The sequence below is a fragment of the Antechinus flavipes genome, chromosome 1 (genome assembly GCF_016432865.1).
Source record: "Antechinus flavipes isolate AdamAnt ecotype Samford, QLD, Australia chromosome 1, AdamAnt_v2, whole genome shotgun sequence".
Classification (NCBI taxonomy): domain Eukaryota; kingdom Metazoa; phylum Chordata; class Mammalia; order Dasyuromorphia; family Dasyuridae; genus Antechinus; species Antechinus flavipes.
In genome coordinates, this window is record NC_067398.1 from 176,513,124 (window position 1) to 176,540,082 (window position 26,959).

Genomic DNA, 26,959 nt, shown 5'->3' on the forward strand with positions numbered 1-26,959 from the left:
CCAAACACATGCAAGAACCAAAAGAAACTAACAGGATTTCCAACACACGAATCCACAACAAATGCACATAAAACAATTTCCCTTCCTTTCATTCAACTGAAGCCAGTGGCACTATCGGCTTACAGCCCTACGCATGTCTAAGCTCTTTTTCACTTCAAGGTGGAAGGTCAGGGTGGACAGATTAGAGTGGTGGTGACAGGGTTAGTGAGAATGAGAGCTCCTTTACAGATCAAGATTTTGAAACTGAATGAGGAGAGAAGCATCAGGGCTCTGAAAGTCTTCCAAGACTAGCACAGGCAGCTCTTGATGAACTCAAGTTATGAAGAGCCCCTCCCATATCGACCATATGTTTCACACCAATATTTTAAACAGGAGACATTTTCCAAACAGCCCAGAAGAAGAGATCTTTTTTTTTTTAAATTGGACCATTATTATTAAAATATATATTTCAAAATATTTTTCTAGATGAAAATATTATTTGAGATATTTTCCTCATCAAAGATATGTTGTACATTATTTGTAGGTAGCTCTAGGAGAAATAAGTTTAACTTTCAAGAAATGAAACTCATCTTTCCCCCATAAAAATGTGTGTTTCCTGAAACATAAAATGTAAGTATAGTTTCCTCATGTATTATCTTTCTAGTATCTACTTTAAACTTATTTTGAAATTTCTTTAATGCAATCATGTATATAAGTGATAATGTGGCAAAAAGGATATAAGGAATAGCTCTCTGGATCCAGCAATGTGTGTCCGTTTTGAAGTGTGTGGTTTAGAACATCTGATTCATGGGTCACCACATTCCAAGGTTGTCAGTGAGAATGTGATGAATTAAAAAGGTCAACAATTGCCTACCACCTGTTTTAGTTACACAACTACTTCTCTGAGTCTAAGTCTTATGTTTAAATTAATGTAAAGATCTTATTTCAAGCATATTAAATTGGACAGGGACAGGACAGATGACTACAGTGTCCCTTCAATTTGCAAAATTAAAAAAAATGAAAATAAAGGCTATCAGAATAGCCAATTCCAATTGAATTTCCTATTAGTTCAGAAACTGAATAATTTGTTAAAAGCTTAAAATAATTTGAGAAGCTTTGCCGAAATAATTTTTCATATAAAAGACATTCTTGGATAATAAGATAGCTATATATAATTAGAAATAATAGCAATAAATAAATAACAAAATTCTGCCATCATTACTCCTAGTCTGCAGCATATTTATTTTTTCATATCCCAAAATAAGAAAAATAAAATCAGACTTCTTACTAAAAAGAGGAACTTCATTATTGCAGACTTCTGTTCACTATATGATTTGTCATAGGCAGATAGATGAAGGAAGAGTGATTTGAAACTCAAGTAGAGAAAAGTTGTGGACAGATACTGCAGATTATTTACCCACCTCCTTTCTTTTGTATATACCCAAGCACATGATCTCTGTTTCTGTCTCTTTCTGTTTTTCTCCTTCCTGCCTTCCTTCTTTCTCTGTCTCTCCTTTTCTCTCTGTCTTTCCTTCTTCTCTCCTTCCTATATTCTCTTCCTCTGCTTTCTTTTTCTTTCTCTCCTTTCTCTCTCTTTCTCCTTCCCCCCTCCTCTTTCCCTCCCTCCCTCCCTCCTTATCCCTCCCTGCAACACAGAAGAATCTTGATAGAATAGCAGGAAACACGCACAGAGTGGTCAGGGAAGGATATGATGTCAGCAACCACGAACAATAAAAGGTGTAAAGGTGCTTCCTTCCCTAAACTGTTCCAGAAGTGTAAAATGGGAACCAAAACTCTCCACTTCCTTCTCTGAACAGAACTGTCCGATTCTGCTGTGCTGCAACACCCCCCACAAAGAAAGGCTTTTGAACATTTCAGATAAAAGATATTAAGGAATAGCCAAGAAGGTTTTAACTGTTACTTAATTGTAATAAAAATCCAATTCTGTATCACTTGAATGAAACTTTAATGACTCTATTATAACATGGAAAATACAGGGAAATAAAAGTATTTTTACTTTGGGATGGTTATATATTTCCTTTTTATTATAACAATTAGCCATTGTCAAACAAGATTTTCACCAAAAAAACCATATTTTATATGTTCATATCATGTCTACAACATGAAATATTTATTACAAATACTTTAAACTACTTTCTTTTGTAAAAAATGGGAGAACCACAAAATCTTTCATAACCTCCCAAGGTTAATGATATTCACTGATAATATGTATGTTTTAAAATACATATTTTAAAAGATAAGATTAAAGCTCCCTCAAAATCTGTGAATTAATTTGATGTAAAAAAAAAAGGTAATTGATAGTATTTGGGTGCATATAAAAACTACATTTATTTTTCTTATTTCTGCCATGATATTTCTAACATGAAAATGGTACAGCCTACTATAACATTTCTGTAGGAAGAAATCCACATATCAAGTGAATCTGAGTCATCTTCAGATTTCAATCATCTGCCCACAGAACTTTGATTTAGAAATTAAACAAACCCTTCATGTATATGTTTTGCTATTAAACTATGACTGTCACATCAAAAATGTGGGAAGACATTAATTCAATTCTACCAAATTTATCTTAGCAAAGCATAGATTTTGCTGCAAAATCATGTAGGCACTTTAACTAAAACAGAGCATATGTATAAAGATAAGACATTCAAATGTATGATGTCTATATGCAAATGAGAAATTTGAATTGCTTTTTCTCATGTTAGCTAATAATGCTTTCATTGACATACATTCTCAACAAACACTACAAAAACTCTCTGCTATCAACAAACCATCATAACAAGACTAACAAATACAAAGAAAGGCAAACTAAACATTTGCGAAGTGAAAAAAAATGGTCATGAGCTCACCAGCTGCAGCACTATTTGTATGACTGATTCACACACTTAAATGACTCATTGTCATTTCAAGTAGAAAACTTTACTCATGTTAGTGGAGCCTCAATGCATTAATTTGGCTACTTTACTATAAGTTTAAAATACACAATATATGTGCAGTTGAATTGAAGGTACAAAGAGAAAGCAGAATTTCTATTGATTACTCAAAGATTTGTACTGATTTGTATTGATTACTTTGTATTACAACTTAGATATAAATAAATGATCATGCTTTTTGGCATTTGCCTACAAAATTTTGAATATATTTGTGACTATAGCCATAATCCTAAAATTTACTCCACTTCAGGATAAGATCACTATTTCTGATATTATCTGCTATCTGGTATTAGCACTGTGAAGACACAAAATATTATCATTCTCTTAATATGACTACTCTTCCAGCTCAGTTTGATAGATATGATTACAGGAGTTACCTTTCTATATTTCTAATAACAAAAAAACCTGACTTTTTCATCACCCTAGAAGAACCATCCAATTAATTTCCAAATATTTTTAAAGTATACATGATGAAATTTTAGTGTCATATTGAAATTTTATTACCGCATGCCATGCTAATATGTAGCTGACTATAAAATAAGTGCTGAAAGCATTTTAAAACTTTTTGATACTAAAGGATGTATTTCTTTCACTCTATTCTCTGATGACTATTAATGACATTTTAAACAATTTTCATAGTAGTTACTAGTTACTAGTACACAGAAGCATAATTTTCATACTGGTAACTTATATGGAAGTAGAATTGTTACATACACTCTTCACTTAATAGTTTGCTATCTTTGTGTAGCATCTTGTATTAAAGATAAATGTATGATGCTAATTAATGATACTAATAATATGTAGTATTATTTATAAGCCTATTTACATTTTGAGCTATAACTCCGAGCCCATATGGTAAGGTCATGAATTAAATTGTGACTTTCATGTAAGGCAAGTAGCCACTCTAAAAAGCAAAGAATTAAGAGCCCTTATTGGATTATACTCCATTTAGTCCTTATAGGAATTAGTGTAGTAGGAAAAAACTTAACAGGGTTATAAAAACGAAGGGGGCTCTCCTGTCTCCACTGTCTGCCAAGAGACTGCTTTAGGCTCAAAATACAGAAATGGCAAGGGAAATATATCAATCTTCCCAGTGACCACGACAGCTGAAAACTCTACATTAATGTTTCGATTCCTACTTTAACATCTTTCCCCAAGGACAAAAGGAGATAAAATGTATGTCAGAGATGTAATAAGGCTAAAAAAGAAGCCTCTTTGAAAACCCCTGCAATTAGTTTTAACAGGTAGGAATAACCTGTGTTTATCTCTGACACAAGTAATTTTGTTTACACAGCTCCAAAAATTAGGAAAGAAGCATACCTTTAAATAACTACATTGTATTATAGACAATTTAGTGAACTCTTAAGCATAACTACTGTGTCAGAGCTAACCCTAGCTTATCTGATCTTGGACTTTTTATTTTTTCTTATTGCATTTTGGCCAGCATTTTCTTTGCCAAAGTAATCTCAAATAGGCTAAATATGTCAAAAGTCTCCATAATGTCACCAGACTACTAGGTTTTCAGCCTTTCCACATTGTATTAAATAATTAACCTGGGGGTTTATCACAACTCTGTTCTCCTAATTTTTCACTTGCTGTTTTCTTTAAGAGGTCCTTTCCTGGGGAAGAGTGCTCATCAGAAGGTAAATCCAACACTTCATGAAAAAACTGAAGACACGGTTTAGCATCATATAATACTTACAGCTCTTCAGCTGTAACCAATCCAAAAAGACATGCAGCTGGATTTTTTTTGGGGGGGAGTGATTATGGTAGAAAACAAAGCAAAATAAGTGGTATGTGATACACAGATCAGTATGAGCTGAAATGGCTTACTGTAAACACAGATCATATTTAAATAGAGGAATTTCGCTATTGTTTATATTGTCTATTTTGACAAGGTAAAAAGTCTTGAAATCAATATATGCAAGTTAAGAAAAAAAGGTGTTCTTGATTTGAAAATTCTTTTTTCATTGGAAATAATTTGGAACATTCAGAATTCATTAATAATAGAAATAATAATAACAAATCAGGGACAGTTGTCACAACTTTGGATATAACAAAGGCATATTAGAGTCTTGCTACATGACACATCTCTCTATAGAACTACAGCCAGCAGTTGGGATATAGTTCAATGTTTCAGCCTCTTTCTATGTCTGGATATAATAACAATTAAAGTTCACCATGAAGATACTTGGTGCGACCTGAATGTATTAAGAGCAGACTATTTACAGGAATGTTAATAGTGTGATCCTAGTAGTCAAAAGGAAATTCTAAATAAGTGGTTTTGTTTAATTCTAATGAAAGGATGAACAGTGTACAACTCTCTCTTTGAAAAAGCTTTGCTTTTGTCAGTATATATCTTTCCTAATTAATTTGAGTATTTGAAGATGACCTTGACATGTGAAGAAACACTAGAGGGCCTCTTTTTCACCCGTAAACCACAATTTAGAATTTTTTTTTAAGGGGAAAAATGCTTAAATTGAAATCAGTAGAATTTAACTATAGTATACCTTACTTTGGAGGTCTCTATATTGGGAATGTACAAAGTTTATATCAAAACCCTATATGATAGTACAGATTATTATAAAATAGCTTCCAAAATCTCAGAATAAAGATATTTGATATGGCTACTCTATGTAACTCAACATGGTTAGGAGTGATTCATTAATTTTTCTATTTCTTCATCTTTTTTACAGCATCCTAATCAACCTAATTAAGGCTTTGTTCATCTGAAACCTCAGATGACAATTTGTTTAACTCTATCCCACTGTGGTCTTTATATAAGGAGAATTAAATTTGATCTTCTGACAGCAATCATTAAATGATCCCAACTGGCCCCAATTAAGACACATGGCTTTCAGGCCTTAATAGCCAGTAAAGTACAAGATCCTCTACTTTATTTATACATTATTTTTTATTTTTTACCTTAGTTTATTTTCTTAAGGCCAATTAAATATATGTCATCAAGTGGAACTGAATTTCTTTATACTCGACATAACATCAATTTACAGAGACAATGAAATATTGGACAGCCCTTTGAAAGTCATCACTTCTAACTATCTGAGTTAATTCACCTTGATGCTATGAAAGGAAAAGAAAATGTAAGAGTTAACAGCTTATGTTGTACTAAATCTAACTAGCCATTTTTAAATCAATTCAGAGTTTCAAAGAGAATCAACTAATTTTAAGTTAATAATAATACTTTATTTGGATTGTTTATAATGATCTCTTAGGACATAATTCATATTTTAATTTTGGTTTGCTTTTTGTTTTTATAATTTAAAGTGGTTTCTTTACAATCTTCTTTGAAAAAAAATGTTGTATCCAAATATGACTCCTGAAGTTCACCTGTTTTACCCTTAATTTCTGCTCTAATTTTTTCACATATGTTCAGTGGTGAGCTGTGAAACAGTGTTCTCAGGACTTCACATAAATGCAGGTAGCCTCAGGATTTAGAGCTCATTGATTGTATGCTACTCTAGGGAAATGGCTGAATTAAAAACAGCCCTACGAGGCTGAAGAAGTTCCTATTCACATCTGGCCCTTCTTATTCTAAACTCTCACACCTGCCTGGAAATTTAACCCCTATCTATTGCTCTGAAGAACAAACAAATTTATCTATAACCATCCTTTCAGGTCAGGATTTAATCATTAAGTGTTCAGCTAAGTTAATTGCAATATAATTGAAATTTGACACAGTTTCTAAAGGTCTTGTTCAACTTAGTTGAATAGCCAGATTACCTTCTCCTGATTTTCATGGAATAGATCTAGAGCCCGAAGAAATCTGAAAAGACACAAAATCCACCTCCCTCATTTTTTCAGGTGAAATAACAGTGGGCCAGGGATATTAAGGGATGAGACCACTCACACATTTATTTATCAGAAGTGGGATTTGAGCTCCAGGGATGGTTCCAAATCTAGTGGTCTTTTCAAATGTATATACTCTTCAATTAAAAAACAACAACAACAACAACAAGCTTATTTATTTTAATGATCACAATTACTGAACATACCGATAATATGTAAAGGCAGCTTACATTATGATGGAGATAGAGCTTTGTCGCTTCAATCAGGAGAAGCTGAATTCAAATCTAGCATCAGATACTTATAAGCTGTATGACCCTATGAAAGTCACTTAACCCTTTTTTGCCTCTGTTTCCTCATCTGTAAAATGAGTTGGAGAAGGAAATAGCTAACCACTCCAGCATCTTTACCAAGAAAACCCTGATGTCCTGAAGAGTTAGAAATGACTGAAATGACTCAATAATAATTTCAGTGTGAAAACCATCCTCTGTTAGAGTTTTCCAAAGACGTTACTATATTTCTTAATGACATAGTAAAAAAAAATAGATACTAGGATGATTAGAGGAATCTATGCTATGTATCACATAGCTCATTGACCTTGCTAGAAAATTAATGCAAATATAAAAGCACCTTGCAATGTAAAGGAACATCTTTAATCTACTGTACAAACTTCTAAAATATAAATAATTAAGTGTAGTCTTTCTTTAAGTTAGAGCAGTACACTTTTCTGGTTACATATTTGCTTATTAAATAGAATTCTCATCAAATATAATGAGAAAACAATTCAAATCATAAAACATACATATTGTGAAGAGAATAGGAAACTCTGGTTGAAAATGTCCCCTTAAAATACTGCTGATCTAGAAAAGGGTAACTAACTATACAACTGACTGACTTTTTTATGTCTAAGAAATGCAATGAAATTTTGGTAAAGCAAAACAGATGCTGAGGGTATTGTGTTATAAGATATTTCTCACTGTATTCTGGTAATCTTAAATAAGATTTGATGTTAATTTTAGAGCACACTTCTGCTAAAAAAGGGCAAACCCTGCAACAGATTTAGTACAAAGAGCTGAAAATATCCTGTGGAAAAAAAAAAACTGTAGAGAAATCAGACCAACCCAAATCCTGCCATTACTCAGCACTGCAGTGACGTGCAGATGTTTGTAGTGGTTTGAGGAGCCAGCGGGGGCTGGAAACTCTACATACTCGACTCCAACATGATTGCAATTGAACCTCATCAAAGTAAGAGCTCATAATTTGTCACAGAAAACAGCCAATTAACATATGTTAGGAAAAGGCTCCATAAAGATAATATATGATTAAAGACCCAATGCAGCTGTTGAAAAATCAAAACTATGCATTTTAAAAAGAAATCTCAGCCTGGGCTTTAGTACGGTTAAACTGATAATGGCTACTATGATTTTTCTTTAAAAACAGCTGAAAAAAAAGATAATTATAGTATTTCTTTTTGGTTTGGGGTTACTGCAAAGGAGAACTTGGGTACTGTAGCACATTTTACTATGCCTTACTTGAGTGCTATAAATAGCTGAAATCCTTGCCAAAATTCTGTAGTTACTTTGTTATAGATCTATTTTAAAATACAGACCTTCATTGTGAGCTCAATGGCCTTCAAGATACACTCTGCTGTCAAGGCATTCCTCTAAAATCTATAGCCACTCTCTAATTTTTTCTATGCAAAAAGTCCACCTAAGGGTCTTGTCCCAGTCACCATGATTCTAAACACATGGCTAGTACAATACAAAGAAACACTCAAATGCGGTAGATTCCTTCCTGTATCTTGCAGGGTGCATTTTTAGGAGTGGGGAGGTCAGTATAACATTTTTAATGGTTCTACTATACATGGTAATGAGATTTTAAAAAGACAAATATGCCACATAAGGAGTTTCAATAATAGTTATTCTTAATTTAAAACCATATTTTTAATGGAACAGTAGATAGAGCACCAACCTTGGAGTGAGAATAACTTATTTTGAGTTTTAATCTGACCTTAGAAACTTAGTAAATGTGTGATCCTTATCAAGTACCTTAACCTGTTTACCTCAGTTTTCTCATTTTAAAAATAAACTGGAGCAAGATATGGCAAGACACTTCAGTATCTTGGCCAAAAACACTCCAAAAAGGATCATGAAAAATTGTACGTGACTGAAAAATGACTGAACAACAATACCTTCCTTCTTCTGCTCTCCTAAGCCCAAAGTATACATTTTTGAAAAGAAATTTCATCCTGGGAGTACAGTTGAAATGAAAATAATTGCCTCCTCCCCATATAACAAAAAATGACTGATAGTGAGAAGTACACTGGATGAAGCATCAGAAATTAGTTTTAATCCTGGCTCCTTCATTTTAAATCATGTTACCATGGAAAAATTAGCGAGTCTCTTTAAGTTTCAGTTTCTTCAGTTTGAAAACAGGGATAAGAATATGTATCCTGCCTATCAAAAAATACCCATTCTGAGAATCAAATAAGATAATGAAGATCTGAGGATCAAACAAGATAAATGAAAATGCTCTGAAAACAAATTGTTGAGCACATGCAAATGCAATTATTTATATTATCTTCATTTAAATGCATTTTGCTTCAAATTTTGGAAGTTTATGCTACTGAATGAGGCAATATAGTTTAGTGGACAGTCAGCCTCAAAACTAAGATGATTGGGGTCTAATACTACCTCCCAATAGGCTGTATGTTTCTGTAATTCTCTTAAATATTCCTTATAAGCTGTTTAGCTGAACTGATAGCAAGAGTTTTCTCATTTATGAAATCATAGCTCTAGTCCCTCACTATGCCTGCCATATATTGTATTTACTTGGCCCCTTAAATAGACATTAGAATATAAAATGAATAAAACAATAAGAAATTTAGTAGATTGAGATGTTTTATGAATTCACTTTTTAAACTTGTTTTCTTGTCTTTTACTGTTGTGTAAAAGTAGAAAACTTAGTAATGTTTTGCACTGCTATAAGCAATTATCAGTCAGTTAGTTAATAAATATTTATTGAATACCTACTATGTACCAGAGGCAATCAGTTGGCCCAGAGGATAGAATGTGGGCTTGATGTCAGGGAGACTTATCTTTTTGAGTTCAAATCTGGTCTTAGACACTTACTAGCTATTTGACCCTGGACAAGTTACTTAACCCTTTGCCTCATAAAATGAGATAGATAAAAAAATGGAAAATTATTCATTATCTTTGCCAAGAAAATCCCAAATGGGGTCACAAAGAATTGAACTCAACTGAAAAATGACTGAACAACAAAACTATGTACCAAGTACTGTACTAAGCATGGGGACACAAAGAGAGGCAAAAGACTGTCCTTGTCATCAAATAGTTCGCCATCTAATGAGGGAGATAACAAGAAAACAAATGTATGCAAAGAAGCTATATATCTTATAAATAGGAAGTAATTAAAGAGAGATGGTGTTGGAATTAAGGGGCATTGAAAGAAGCTTCCTGTAGAAGATGGGATTTTAGTTAGGACTTGAAGGAAGTGAGGGTAGACAGGAGGTAGAGAGGAGAAAGAACATTCCAAAGATGAGAGACAGTCTGAGAAAATGCCTGCTAGGGAGAAATAGAGTTCCTTGTTCTCAGAACAGGAAGGAGGCCCGTGTCATTGGGTCAAATAGTGTGTGGCAGGGAATAAGACATAAAAAGACTGGAAAGTTTGAGGGAGGTGAAAGTCAAGGAGAACTTTGAATGCTAAAGAGAGGATTTTGTTTTTGATCCTAGAGGTAATAAGCATAAGAAATTGCTATAATGATGTCAGTCCAATCTCAGCTACATCTCCCCTTAAATGTGAGGAATTTTAAACAGGAAATGACAACTGATGGCAATAGCAGTAAAGTAAGGAAATATGCTTTTAAATCATAAAAATTTCTTAACTTCACATTACTAATATCACTATGTAAATATGATGAAAAATCTCCTTAAAATGAAATTTTTCCAAGCCCCTTTTCTATAAAAAGAGAAAACTGATTCTAAAGCAAAACCATCTATTTTTTTTTTTTTACTACTAGCAAATGGAAGTCTTATGACAATTATTAATGTAACTTAAATAGTCTTCAGGTTATGTTGATTTTTTCCCCTTCTCTCAAGGGTCTTAAGTCCAAGCAATCAGCAACATTTTTGATTAAGATCTCAGCATATAGTTGAAAATCCCAGGGCTTCACTATAGCTGAAATATTCACATATCTTTGGACATCTCCAACTAATGAGAGTAAACTCTTAAGCCTCAAGCCAAATAGATTAATTTCCAGTTTGGACTGAATAGTCAAAAGAATTAGACTAGTAATACAAGGCCTTTAATACCAATGCATTTTAGGAGAAAAATAATTTTAAGGAATACTTTAAAATCCAATGAGAATCAAAGCACTATAAAATGAATTTTATAAATACATAAAATATAGTCAATGAAAAACCATTATTGGTAGATTTGTAGATTGGTAGATTCTACATTTTCCCTTCACATTTTCAAGGGGGGGGGTAGGAGGATGAGGAAGAAGAGGAGGAGAAGGAGTAGGAGGAAAAGAAAAATTAAAAAAAAAGTGTTGGTAGTATATATTTAATTCTTTCTAGTGAAGTGAGAAAACAAAGTATCCTTATGTTTAAGTCATTTTAACACAGTGAACATAATTATGCCCTTAAAAATAAAACAGAAGAGGGGAAATAATTTGCAATGCAACTAGTCTGATTTAATATTAATCTGTTTTAATCTACAATTGACAGGAAGAACTAAACAAAGATCTTATAAAAATACAATTTTAAAATCTTTAGCATTAAATATTTTTCCTCCATGTATTTCCAAAGAGCTTTCTTATATAAAAGTCCCCACTATACAGTTCTTTTCATTTATCTGATCAGCAATAGCCACTATTACATATTACACCCTTCTTCTTCCTTATCACAGTAATGTGACTCTTAGAGGTCATCCGTTTCATCCTCTTAATCCCAAGGATAACTGTACTCAGAATGTAAAAACATGTTTATTGCTCAACCTCACTCCACATTTTTTAAAATTAATTTTTTAGCTTCATTACTGGTGAATTGAATGTATGAGGTCATGGATTCTGGAATTGAAAGGTTGAGAGTAAAGAATATATTTACTAGTGAGGTAAAGAGGAAAAGTAATACATTTTTAAATCACATGTTTACTTGGGTTTGTATTTTTTCCATATATCAGTGCTAGGAAGGAGAAATAGGTAATTAAATTAGAAAGTTAGGTGAGCAGAACCATTGACCTTAAGTTGTGCAGAAATAATTTCTAGAAGATATAACCCCATAAGCAATCTAGGATTAAGAGAAAGAATACAACTTGGATTTCCTTCAGTATATTCATTTTGCAGATAAGGAAAATCAAGCCCAAAGAGGGGAAATAGCTAGCCTAAGTCACACATGTAGTAAGTGGTAGAACTAAAATCATAATTCACTGATTCTGAGCAGATGGGACTATATATGACCCTGAACAAGATACTTAACCTTTGTATCCCTCAGTTTACCTCAACTGTAAAATGGGAATATTAATGATACTTACCTGACAGGATTGATGTGTAGATCAAATGAGAAAATATTTATAAAATATTTATGTAGTTCCTGGCACATCATAGATGTCTAATAAATACTTCCCTTCTTTCTTTTCAACCACTTCACATTGCCTCTGTTTTCAGAATTTATAACCATTTGCACCAGCTATATAAGGACACTTTGGATTATCAAGTTGCCTCAAATCATTGATGTGTGATCACAGAAGAGAAAAGAAGGGTAGTAAGAAAGGTCATGCAAAAAAAATGTGTAAGCTTTCTGAAGACTTGCCCTAAGAGGTTACCGCTTTGTTGTTGTTTGTCACATCTGACTCTTCGTGACTTTTTTTTTTTTTTTTTTGGCAAAGATACTGGAGTGGTTTTCTATTTTTTTCTTCAGTTCATTTTACAGATGAGAAAACTGAAACAAACAGGGTTAAGTGATTAGCCTCTAGTCACATAGCTAGTAATTGTCTGAGGTCACATTTGAACCCAAGCCCAGTGTTCTATCCACTGTATCATCTAGCTGTTTCAGAAGATTACTTCTAGGTTCTAACTAAATACACCACTGGAACAAGGTAGACTGATTATATGAGAAGTTCTTATCAGAGCTGCTGCAGCCAAAATAGTAAATGGAAGTAGCAGCGTTAACAGTATCATAATATCAGAGAATTTAGAGCTCAGAGGAAGCTATTAGGAGGGAGTAACCGGTACAGATCATACACATAGTAAGTAGCATAACCGTGTAATTCTAGATCCAAAACTTTTTTCCCTAGGCCATATCTGTTCAAATACCAATTCAATACAATTCAATTCAACTTAATTCCACCAGAATTCATTTAGCACTTACTCTATGCCAATTACTGCCATTAGATGCTGGACAAACAAAAATACAGTCAGAAAGTCTGCTCTTATGTTTACATTGCAAGGAGCATAAACAACCTTACACTGATAAATGTATAATCCATATCCCAAAGTCAAGAAAAAAATAACTTTAAAAGTAGCACTGACAACTGGCAGGCATCCCAAAAGGCCTCCAAGAGAAAATAGGACCTCAATTATACTTTCAGGGAAAGAATTCTTCAAGGCAGAGATGAGGAAGAAGAGTATTGTCGGTATGGGGGAACAGTCTGTCTGTGGCAGGGAATCGGAATGTTGGGTATGGGGAAATAGCAAGTTGGCAAATTTGACTAGAGTGAGTAAAAGGAGGATAGTGTGTGATTAGGATGGAATGAGAGGCTCCTAATATCTTTTATGGATTATTGAAAGGTCCTGTAGGAAAATTGATGGAATGATGGAGGAGTCAGGTGAGGTTATTGGGAAGATTTAAACAATACTAACTAATGGCTGGATTTCTCCTATTTGCAATGCAGTTTATATAACCTTCCCTTTTTCTCCACTCACAAGACCACCATTCAAGTCAGGCTCTCATTATTTCTTGTCTGGATTATTGCAATTGCTTTATAATTGAACTCCATGCTTCAAGTTTCTCCCCTCTCCAATCCATTATCCACACAGCTGCCAAAGTGATATTCTTAAAGCACAAACCTGACTATGTCATTACTCAGTAAGCTACTGCGGCTTCCTATTACTTCTAGGATTAAATGTAAGCTTCTGTTTGGCATTTAAAACCATTTACAATCTATTGCCAACCTACTTTCAAGGCTTATTACGCATTGTTGTTATTGTTCATTTGTTTCGATTATGTCCAACTCTTCATGACCCCATTTAGGATTTTCTTGGCAAAGATAGTGAAAGTGGTGTATCATTTCTTTCTCCAGCTCATTTACCGCTGAGGAAACCGAAGTAAATAGTTTGTGTTCAAAGTCACACAACTAGTAAGTGTCTGAAGCTGGATTTGAACTCAGGTCTTCCTAACTCCAAACCTGATGCTAGAGGCACTAAACTGTTGATTGTTATATATTATTAACCATTGAAAACTCTATGGAAATTAAACTTGCTGCTTCTTATATATATGACAGACCATCTGTTTTCTTCTTCACATCTGCCTTTTAGAATTCTTCCAAATTACAGCCGAAACATCACCTCCTATGTGAAGCTTCTTCTGCATCTCCTAGTTGCCAGCTCATCTCCAAATTTACCTTGCATTTATTTGGCATATGTTTTGTGTATCCTTATGTTGTATATATTGTCTGCCCAATAAAAACTAAACTGTTTAAAGGAAGGGTTTATTTCATTTTTATTTTGTATCCCTAGCCTCGAATATAATCTTGAGCAAATCCTTGGGCTCAATATTAGTAAATTGCCTAAGACAAAAAGTTGCAACAAGTTGTCAGTCTGTATTGATTAACAGAATTTCATTATTTAACCATTTCATACATCAATGAAATTATAGGTCCAATTTCTATTCTCTGTAATTCCTAGCACTTAATAACTTTTTGTTAATTATTTTGCATTCGTGTACTCGGCTGATTTGCAATCAGTGTCATTGGTATAACATTTTTTTTTTTCTGCACAAATATATGTGTGCTTTTAGGTAATTAGCTGTCATAAAAAAACAAAACAAAACAAAACTGAGATCAATGTCAATTGAGATACATTATCTGTATTCCCGAAATCACTCACTTTAGCCATTTTAGTCCACTAAGAATGTATTTTTGCCAGTAGTATTGGGACTCTTTAAGGAAGAAAAGTTGCAGAAACCTGACATAGGGACATATAGTTGAGTCTAAAGTTCTCTATACCAGGGACTGTTTACAATTTTGTGTCACACATTTCTGGCACTCTGGAGAATGTTATGTAATTATTTTCATAATATTGTTCTTAAGTATATAAAATACATAGGATCATGAAGGAAATCAAGTATATTTTAAGATATTTCAAAAAACAAATTCACAGATTCTAGGATAAGGACTCCTTTTTTCTGGAAAGAAAGAATTACCATAATAATCATCTCCACAGCCAGGCCATACTATTAAGACCCAAAGAATGAAATATCAGGAGTTTTTAAAGTGTATCAATGTTTATCTTGATTGGGTGCTTACCATTTCTGAAGCTTCTACAGAAGGGAATGCTAAGAAACACAGGTGAGAGGGAAGCTCAATCATTATACTCTTTGCAGGCCTTCATGGCCTCAGTGTGCATAACAAAAGGAAATGGCTTTTGCTGGCTGATTGACTTTTTTGATGAATAGGGTAGCTTGCTAACAATACCTAAATCAAGATATAGTAGCAGGAAGCTATGAAACATTATGAATATCTATAGACTTTTGATTTCACAAAGTAATGTAAATGTGACAAGTGAACATTCAAAAATAGATGTGTGTATGTATGTATGTATATGTATATATAGATGCATACATATAAACATATATATTTACAATTAGCTCTTGGATCAGGGATTATAACCAGACCTTGGAAGTCTGGTGAAGGCTATGAACCTATTCTCAGAATAATGTTTCTAAATGTATAAAATAAAGTTCATGAGATTACAAAGGAAATCAACTATATCAAATACAATATATAAATTTACATAAATCATTGTATATATGTATGTATAACAAAGGGCAATGCATATACACATAAATTGTTGGACATGAGGTTAAAAGATTAAGAACCCACTTGTTTTCATCTTCAAAGCCATATGAATAAGAACTATGTGATAACAAAAGACAATGAGCTGAGAATCAGAGGACCAGAAATCTTGTTTCTTCTTTGCCACCAACTAGCTCTGTGTCCTTGGACTATTTTCTGTATGTCATTTTTCTTATGTGTACCTTTGTAAACTGAAGGGGTTAAGCTCCATAATCATTAAATTCCTTTCTAGCTCTAACTTCATTCATTAACTAAATTCAATGAAAGGCTAAATGTGGTTATTTAAAAAGTTCAACGATCTTATGAAAACCCCAATAAAAAATTAGCTGAAAATCCCCTTCAATTGCACAAAAATATTGTTTCCCAAACAAAAGTTGTTTAATTCGATTGTCAAATCATAGTATGCATTATGAATTTTCCACAAAACTAAGAAATCCATGCACTGAATAGATATTACATCATGCAACTTGTATGTGCTTAATTAACATGGTCAGACACTTAGCAATGAAATCATCCTAAGTACTATTAAGTCACTTACAAAGGAGAACTTCAAAAATGAAATGTCAAGCAGAAAGTATGAAGTTCTGATTTCTTCAATGTAATAGGGTATTTTTTCCTCATCTAGTATCTTCTGATTTTTCTTGACATAAATTATTTATATGTATGTAGCAAGTAGTAAATCAGGGTGAAATAAGAACTGTACATACTCTGTATTGAAGATATAACTCTATTTTAAAGCCGATTTCCCTCATCTATGCATGATAAATAAGTGTAGAAAAACAATGCCACAAAGCTTTTCTGGAGAAAGTTAACATAAAAGACAAATGTTAAGTATCACATAAAAGCTTTCAGCTGTGTGTGTGTATGTGTGTGAGAGAGAGAGAGCGAGAGAGAAAGAGAGAGAGAGAGAGAGAGAGAGAGAGAGAGAGAGAGAGAGAGAGAGAGAGAGAGAGAGAGAGAGAGAGAGAGAGAGAGAGAGAGAGAGACAGGCAGACAGACAGACAGACATTCAGGAAAGATTGGTAAGATTGGAAAGATTAAGGGAAGAGTTACCTTAAAACAAATCTTTTAGTGAAAGATATTTTCTGTCACCTCAAAAAAGAGTCAGAAATTGTTTTGGCAGACACTTATGTGAAAGGGTTGGAAAAAGGTCACAGAATTTGTGCCTTCTTTCAGATATTATGCACTCAAATTGTTCCCACCCTGAATTTAACTAGTCTTTGTTTTTAAGGATCTCTAGCCAAGGAAATTACAGACTCCCTTAGAAACCTATGATGACATGTCACAACTCTCACTTTGGGAGAACTCTTTCTTATATCTACTCTATCCTATAATAACATAAGATTATTATTATTATTATTATTTTGTCCTTAGTAAGAAACAAGAATAACAACTGGTGACACCATGGTCCACAGGAGAATCTTTGTATGCATAATTTATCCTTTAGTTTTCTCTGGTCCAAATTAAATTTTATAAGTTTCTAAAATATTGACATTAATGTTTTTTCCTTATTTTTTAAATTACTTTTTTTAGGGGGATTTCCATCGACTTTTATTCACTTTGCCATAACCCTCTTCAATGATGAATTGGTCAGAACATTCCAGGGAGGCAAGATTATTATCAAGAATAGTTGCTTAATATTTCCATTTGTACTGTTATTAATTAATCTAACTCTATTGCTTACTCTTTAGAGTATTGTGCCACCTATAAGACAGCTAGGTGGCGCAGTATATAGAGTGTTGGGATGGAGTTGGGAACACTCTTCTTTCTGAATTCAAATCTAGTCTTAGATATTAGTTGTGTGACCCTGGGCAAATCACTTAATGCTATTTCCCTCAGTTTCGTCATTTGTAAATGAGCTGCTAAAGGAAATGGCAAATCCCTCCAATATCTTTCCCAAGAAAAACTCAAATGGGGTACAAAGAGTTGGACACAACTGAACAATATCAACAGTACTATCTTATAAACTCTGGACCAACTTGTTATTCACTATAATTCTACATTTTCCCTCTACTGATACAAAATACTTGTATATATAGGTTACATAAGATTTTCCCCAGTTTGTTGATTAGTATTATGAAAGACAAAATCACAGATCTTGCACTGTCAACATCATAACTGTCATTTCCTCCTTGATTTTCCAGATTTGTTTTGCCATCAAAGATTGAAATACTCCTATGTTTCTATTACAAATTTAGTTAATAGCTGTTTTTCAGTGTTTACAAATACAAATACAGTATATATGTATATAATGTATACATTTTCCATGCTTTCTCTTTACCTGCTATTGTGCAAGATTTTCCCAAGTGTTCAAGTTTATCTAACTGTAGTTTCTAGAATTAACTTTTTCCCACTTGCTTTCTTCCAATCTTTCTTCATTTCCAAAGTTTCTCAAAAATAGTAGCAATTAATCTCACAAGCAGATAAAGCCCAGGCCTCAATCATTGGAGTTTACAAGTTTGAATAAATTTATATAGTTTAGTTTTCCCCAGGCTTTTCCCCTAGTACTACTTGTTTTCCTATATTCTTAATTTCTGCCAATTGTCCCTAATCTGAATCAACATTTTATTCTTTGAAGCATAGTATTCAATACTATTAGATTGCTTCTTCCCTCTACCAAACTCCAAAATCAGGATGGGTGACTGAAAAAGTACGTTAGAATCATCAAAAGAAAGCTATGATAAAGGGAAGGTTTTAAAAGGGAAAATAATTAATTTACTTTGGAAATGATTTTGAGGTGCCACTAGAATGTCATATATCCAAATGCATACCAATTAAGTATTATTGAAACATTAAAAAAATTAGGTTATTCTTAATTGTACTTTGAGAGTCACAGCAAAAACAAAGCAAAACAAAAGAGCCAGTTTTTATGAAGATATTGTATACTATATAAATATATATAAAGATTTGTATATCTGTATATTTGCAAAGCATTTTTTATTTTCTGAAACTCCTTCTCTGAATTTCATTCAATCATATGTAACAAGAAATTGTTGGACTGATGAAGAGATCAGGAAAATTATCTTGAAAACTCATCTTCCTTTTTAAAGTTTATGATTCAGCATTGATCGATAACCTACAAAAATGAATTCAATAATTCCTCCCCTTCCCCCAAATTGCCACTGTAGACTAGTCTCTCTTAGTCAGAAGTCAGAGAAGGCGGCATATTTCAAGAAGGAAAATTTGGAAAATCAACTTTTGGCAACAAAGCATTAATAAGTATGTGCAAGAAAAGACTTGCAAAAAAAAAGAAAAAAATACCATATTTTGGAAATCTCAATTCTTTAAAACAAAATGCTTGTTTCATTTTTTAAATGTGTGATTATAATTTCACTGAATCAATGACAAGTTTAACAGAAGAGTTTTTTAAATGTCAAGTTTCATACTCATTTAAGTTGGGATTGACTTAGGTTGAATAGATTTATATCTTGCATTCATATTTCTATTTTTACATAATTCCAAATTTAATTCATAGAATACTATAGTGAAAGAATTACTTTTTGCATTTTTCACTTCATCTTTTGAAAACAGGCCAAAGTTGCTAAAACATTTAAAATTCAAGAGCAAAGCAAGGTAAAAATGGTCTCTGATTTGACTTTACATTTAGAAATATTTTAGTTAAAATAATTAGGACAAATTCTTTTCCAAGGCTGAGCTTCAAGACATTATTGTTGGTTGCCAAAATTTGACTTGTTTGAAATTTATAGTCATTAATAAACTATCTGTATATTTCTTTTTGAAATATGCTAATATCTGTTGAATGTTCAAAAGTATTTATTTCTATCTTTATACTAAATGCATACAGATGGATTTTATAATATAGCAGAAATTCATAATATCAAAGAGTTATTATATTTAGAAATATTAGCAAATAAAAATGGAAAAAAGTGACAGTTCTTTTCATATATTTACTTAAATAGTAAATTGGTACATTGTATTTTATTACAGTTTTGATAAATTTTTATTTATGTACACAGTGTAAATTTATAAGTTTACTTTGCTCATTTGAACTGACCTTTCTATATATATGAAGACCTCAAAATTCTTTCCCTTTCTTGATACTCAACACTGTTGCTGATTTTTCTGTATTCATAAATTCTGTATTCAGAATTCAAAAATTTCTGTATTCATCTGTATTCAGGATAAGTATCATAAATTTTTTGTAAACTATAAATCAGAGGGCACTGACTAAACATGTGACTAACCTCCTATCAAGTAAAGCTGTTCCAAGGTGGTAGGAGCTATGTAGATTCTGAATTCTCAATCCCTGGAAGTTTTGGAAGAGAGACTGGACCCTTGACTTAGTGTGGATATTGTAAACTAGATGTTCTGTAAAGTGCCTAGATTCTTAAATTGTGACTTGTAACCCCACATGAAGTCTCATAACTGAATGTGGGGATTGTGAAATGATGATTTTTTATCAATAAAGATGATTTGCATATTTTATATAAATATTTTATATGTCAATATACTCAGGGCTATGTAAAATTTTCTCAGATTAAAAAGTTTTTTATTGGATAAAATTTAGGAAGCACTTCTCTAAGGGACTTAAAATTTTAAAATTATATGAAAATATACACCATAAAGTGCTGAATATAAGATTTATTGTGGAAAAAAATCATAGTTTTCCATGACACATTGCTTAAAAAGCAAAGGGATACCCACATCCTCTTTATGACTGCTTTAGAAGACCCTTAAAAACTAATTTCACTAGTGTAAATGTACCCACAAATATGATCACAGCAAACTCAAATTGCTTTCTGTAATTTAATATTAAAATAACAGAAGTTAAGAATATTTGAAACTGTAAGAAACAATTTAGTAAAAGCTTTGGTCTTAAGGATATATTTTGAATTTTAAATTGTGATGACATTAGAATATGTTCCCAGCCTAATGATTTTTTGGGAGGAGGGTGGTAAGGCAACAGCAACCATAATGGGTAACCTCAAGATTCATGAAGTCAATATAGATGAAAATACTTTTGAAAACCACAAAACTCTTTGGAGATATGAAAGATTTTTTTTTGGGAATAATAGCATAAGATTTGCTTTTGGATCCATTTACTAACATTTGTTTAAACCAACATATATTTATTAATCAACTATGATGTAGTACTCCCAACTTTACTTGGTAGTAGAGAATGACATAAATACAAAAATAAAACAACACTCTGATCAAAAGGATCAGATGAGCAATTCCTTTCTCAATTATTCTGAGTTTTAAAAGTCAATTTAATCAGCTTATTTAATCAATTCAACACAAATCTATCAAGTACCTATCGCAGTATATGAAAAGAATCATATCAGGCATAATGAGAGTAGCAAGGATAGTGCTGGACCTGTGACTTCATTAGTATAGGCAACTGCTAATATATTACAACACACATAGTACCAAAACAAGTTTATAGCTTCCCTCCAACTTCAGTCTTAGAGAGTTAAACAAACCATCAAGACGTTAAGTAATTTCTCAAGTCACACAACCAATAATGTAAGAGGGAGTATTGAAGGCAAGTCTACTTGATTTTGAGACTGCCTCCTTATCTAATTAATACACCAAGTTGTTTGTAAATGCCAAAGTGTTAGGTATTCCTAAGTGTTCTCCCATTCAAGTGTTAACCAGACCTGACCCTACTTAGCTTCCAAGATCAGATAAGGTATAGCTTTAGAAACATATAGTTAAATTGAGGGAGATTAAAAATATAAAAAAGACATGGCATCTCTTATATAGGAAGCTTATGATTAAGTGGTAAAGTCAAAATATTTAAAAAGAATATTGAATTGAAGATGAAGCTGTGGGGTAGAACTAATTGAACTCAGTAACTCATGGAATTTGGAGAGGGGGAAGGGGAAATGTTTCACTGAAACTGGATGATTCAGTGTCTAGAAAATGATTTTTTTTCTTTTATAAACAGGGATATCATTGTGAAAAGATGGTGAATTTAGCAGTTTTGGACATAAAGAGCTGGAATAAATAGCAGAACTTCCAAAAGAGAGACATCTTAGAGGTATTTGGAATTTTGGGGTAAGGAATTGAAGACAGAGGGTAGTCACAAAAATGCAATGATGAGTGTTGAGGTGTCAGAAATAATAACTATGTACTCTTTAATTATATGACAATGAATCACAAAATCATAGAGTTAAATGGGACTTAAAATATCTTCTAGAAGAAGCTATCTGAATAAGATCCCTAATATAAGCCTCATAACAGGTGGACATTCAATCTTTACTTGCAGACCTCCACTGATGGGGCAATTCATTGCTTCTTGATTGTTTTTGCTTTTACTCTTCCAAAATCTCCTTTCTTGCACTTCTAACCATAGCTCCTAAGTTTGTATTTTGGAACCAAGAAACATAAGTCTAAGCCTTTTCACGTGATATTCTTGAACTATTTAGAGATAGCTATTATGTACAGATTGTCTGTCCTTCATGTTCAAAAGTTCTAATCCCTTTAACCATATGATATAGTCTCTGGTTTCTTTACTACCATTGTTGCTTTCTTAGTAACAAATCAACTTGTCAATGTCCTTCCTAAAATGTGGCAATCAGAATTTATATTAAATTCTTAATGAGGACCAATGAACAGAATAAAACTATTATTTATTCTAGACACATCTCATAGCATACCCTAAGACTGAATTAGCCTCCTCCATCTTACCCTAGTGTGGATGGGTTTTTACATCCAAACGTAAGGCTTTACATTTACTCAGATTGAATTTCATCAATTCAGCCCATTTTTCAAGCCAATTGATACTTTTGAATCTCATCTCTGCTAACCAAAATGCTAATTATTTCTCTGAGTTCTATCCTATCTACAAATTTGAAAGGCATAACATATCTTTACACAAGTCATTGATAAAAGGGTCAAAAAGCACAATATTAAGGACAGACTTCTGGGACATTACATATGAGACCTTTCTCTTTGTTGACATCAATACCATTAATAAGTATTCTTTGCATGTGGTTGTCCAACCAGGTTTGAATCTAACTACAATGAAAGAGAGCAAATGGGTCAATCAATAAACAAGCACCAAAGGTAGTTTGTTTTTTTCTTTAGATTTGAGAAAAAAAATCCATTATTCAATCTGAAATGACAAAAGCCATAACTCTCATGGAGACTGTGGTTTTTATTATACATTATTATTTTTTCTTCAGATATCTATATGTTTTGTAGATAATCAATTATGTGTGACAAGCTTATTACTTGACAAGCTTATTACTTGTAAATTACATTATTCATTACTTGAGTAAAAAAGTACATGAAAAACCACCATTACCAGATTCTCTCTTTTGTTTTTCTGACTATAGAAAATATTTTGTGTGAAAATGACTTTTATCTATAAGCATTTAATGAATAAACCCTCTTAGAATAATCTACTCATGAAAGCTACCTGATATATGTCTTTCCTCTTCTACCTATACTTCTCCATATTTTAAACTATGTGCTACCAAAAAGTTCAAGGACAAATAAGTAAAATTCAACTGCATATGTGAAAAAAATTATTCTAGTCTCATGTAAATATTGTCTGTTGCAAGAAAAAAAATGATAGTAGATTATGATACTAAATTCCAATGAGTGAATATCTCAAAATAATCTGTAATGGATACAGGGAGAAATAGGAAAATGGGAAATTTGTGATAATAACTTTCAAAACATTTATTTAGGATAAAAGAAAATTAAAAAACTATTTAAGTGTGATATTAAAGGAGAAGCTGCTTTGTGCTTAACACATTAGAGAAATCATTCAAAAAGAGTTCATCCTTACAAGACGATTATCCTGTAATGTTGCCAAGGTCACTGTCACTTTGTGTTAACAGCCATGTGAAGTGTATGTCAGACTCGAGTTAAAGCTGCCTTCTTCCTCCTTCTCTGCTGCATAATGGCCAACCTCTTAATGCATACTGACAAATTGAGGTGAGTGAATAAGTTTTCCAAAACACAGAGAGGAGAGTTTTAGTCTTCCACTCTTCAGTTTTAATTCTTCCAAATGAAATAGCACATAAATCCTGGCAAAAAAGAGGTCCTAAATAATTTACTCCACCCATAAAATTATCAATTGAAGGCAATACTAAGAATCTTAGAATTATTAGTAACTGTATTATGAATTTTCTTACAAATGCACATTTACTTAAATGATTGAAAACTCATATAAATATTTATAAAATGTATGAATGACATTTTTTATTTAGAAATTTTCTTTGGAACACAGTTAGTAACAGAATGATTTAACATTCAATAGTTAAGCTCTATTGCAGATCTGTTGCTGTCATTTATCAATATTATTCATCTTCCACAGAACAAATGTGAGTTGTATATGAATGTTGGCTTCTGAATACATCTAATCCCTAAAATTTAGCAGACATGTTTATGTACTTTGAGTAAAAAAAAGATTAACATAGCTCCTTTCCAATAATATATTTAAATAGAATAAATCATAAATTAGAAGAATAAATGATGTTCTAGAGTACAATAAAACTTGTTCATTATGGAGATCAATATTAAAAATTTATCACATTCTGCCTGGATTTCAGTTTAAGGTCTAATGATTACATTAGACAATTATCTAGAGAATAACATGGTAAAAATATTTATTTACAATTAAAGATAATATCCTCTAATTTTCTTTTTCTTTTATTGTAATCTATTAAAACCATTAAAAATGAGTTTTCACTTCTAAGCAGTCAATTGGTACAGGGAACTACTTCAGTTAATTGTAATTCAAGGGGAAAAATACAAAAATTCTTTCTCATTTACAATCAATTTTATTTTTTAAAAAGTTTAGATCTCAGCCAAAAGATTGAATAACCCTAAAAAAACACTTTCATATTCTATCTAAAAGTAATTGATTGATAATCATTATTATTACAAATTAATGCCTTATATTTTCTTATTTTAGTGGAACATACCAAACAGTCAAAGAAACATTGAAATGGCTATTCCATTAGCAGGTGTGGCTATGATAGAAATATAGAAATAAATTAAGAGGAATTATTTGGAAAGGGGATTCTGATGTTGAAAACTTTCTCAACAGTTTTTAGAAATTTGCTTGTAACCAAATCATTTCACTTTGGAGAGAAAGAGCATTGCCAATAAATTCCAAAGGTTCAAACACCTTTTAGAATTCAGAACAATTTTAGAATTGAATACAAATTTCTAGATTTATGTGGACAAGAGCCAGGAGCACAGAAGTTAGACAGAAAAGGCTATCTTGTTTGCAACAGAGGGAGTAATATACTTGTTTCTTAAAATAATAAATTAATCTATTCCCTTCTCTCCACTGATACTGCCAAAGTGGCTCAGAGTCTCTTCTCTCTCTGGTCCATTTTTCCTATAGCTGCCAAAATAATGTAACAAAAGCACACAACTGGTCATAGCTTTCTCCTGATCAATAAAATCCAATACTCACCATGTCATCTAGGACCAAATATAAACTCTTTTGTTTTTCAGGTTCATATTCCATCCATTAATCTGTGGATTGATTGATTTTTCTACTTTGACATGACATTCCACCTCTCTTCTGTGTGTCTTTCTACAGATTATTTCTTCCATTCTTGAACTCTATTGCTGTTGCTCAGAATCTTTAGTTTCCTTCAGAGCTTAGCTACATGAAGTCTTTCCTGATCTTTCCTCCTATTTAAATACTTTCCCTTCCCCACATTATCTTGTACTTATTTTATACATATTCTGTGTATGATTCTATGTAGACATATTATTTCCTCTTGTAGAATGCAGGCCCCTTGAGATGGAGGATTCTCTTTTGCTCAATTCTCCAATATTCTTACACAATTTAAAAAATAAATATGCAATATTAACATTCCTAAGTGTCATATGTCCATTGATATCAATGAAATGTTAAGTGATTTGAAGAAGATCATCTGTGGAGAAGATGGACAAGATTTGCACAGGATGAGAACGTATGACTGTGATATGATATGATATATATCATTTAAATGTATACCTATATCTATAGCTGTCTATCTATCTATCTATGGCTTACATCACAGATTCAATCAAAGTAACAAAGAATCTTAACATGGTATATAGTCAGAACTTATTTGACATGATTTTTTGCAGTTTTTAAAACTTATCTTTAACTTTGGTATTCTGAAACTATTTGATAATGTGATATAGTGGTAATAGTGTTAAGTTAGAAATCAGAGGACTTGAATTCTATCCTAAGTTGGCTAACCTATGCCAAGTCACTAATATCTAAATCTCCTTTTACTTATCTGAGGGATTGGACTAGGTATTATTAAAACTTCCTATGCCCTGTGAATTCTATGACTCATGTTAATTTAGCTGTGACATGATCTAGCCCTTTTGAAAAGAAATTTGGAACTATACTAAAAAAATTGTGAAACTATTAGTACCCTATGACCTAGTGAAACCACTACTAGACCTATTCTTCAAAGAGATTAAGAAACAGGAAAAGGATCTATAGGTTCAAAAATATTTATAGAAGATGTTTTTTGGTAGGGGCAAAGAGCTGAAAATTCAGGGGATGCTCAATTAAGGGAAAGCTGAACAAATTATGATTCAGGAAACTTACTAAGTAGAATGGGAAAAGAGAAAGAACATGCTTGCTTTGGGGCATGCTAAGACAAAAAAAAATTGATTTTAAGGAGAAGTTTTCTTAAGTTGTTCTTAAATAAAATTGGCTTGGTAGCACACCTAGGAAGGCCTCAATTCATATTTAGCCTTTGACACTTATGAGCTGTGTGACTTAAATCATTTAATTTCCTTCCTCATCTGTAAAATGGGGGGAAATAATAGCACAAACCTCCCAGGATTGTTGTAAGGATAAAAAGTAAATATTTGTAAATTTCTTAGCGTATTATCTGGCACCAAGTAGTTCCTATTTTCCTTCCATATACCAATCACCACCAAATTCTCTCTATTGGTAAAAATACCAATCGCTTCCTGAATTAAAAGCCATTTACAAATGATTCCATTCTATCCATAAAGCTTGGACTTGCATTATATCCACTACTCTAGTTTGCTATTCCTGAGTTTAGCATTCTTATCTTTCTTAATATAAAGGTCCAGTACCACTTGAAGAAAATGCTATTAGAATGAAAAATTGCTTTGTCTTGGCTTTGCTAGGTGAAAGTTTGCCTTATTTTTCTGGGGTC

At 32.4% G+C, this 26,959-nt stretch overlaps 1 protein-coding gene across 15 annotated transcripts in view; it reads right to left on the reverse strand.

Moving 5' to 3' along the window:
• Positions 1-26,959, reverse strand: part of MEF2C (myocyte enhancer factor 2C) — a 211,104-nt gene that overhangs the window by 125,662 nt on the left and 58,483 nt on the right. Inside the window, exon 1 of one of the 15 annotated variants that reach the window (XM_051993368.1) lies at positions 1,401-1,584. The exons of 13 other annotated variants lie outside the window; for them this stretch is intronic. The gene's annotated coding sequence lies outside the window, so the exon portion shown is untranslated. Of the gene's footprint in view, positions 1-1,400; positions 1,585-26,959 lie in introns of those variants that run through there. One more of the 15 variants, XM_051993360.1, reaches the window with a different exon arrangement.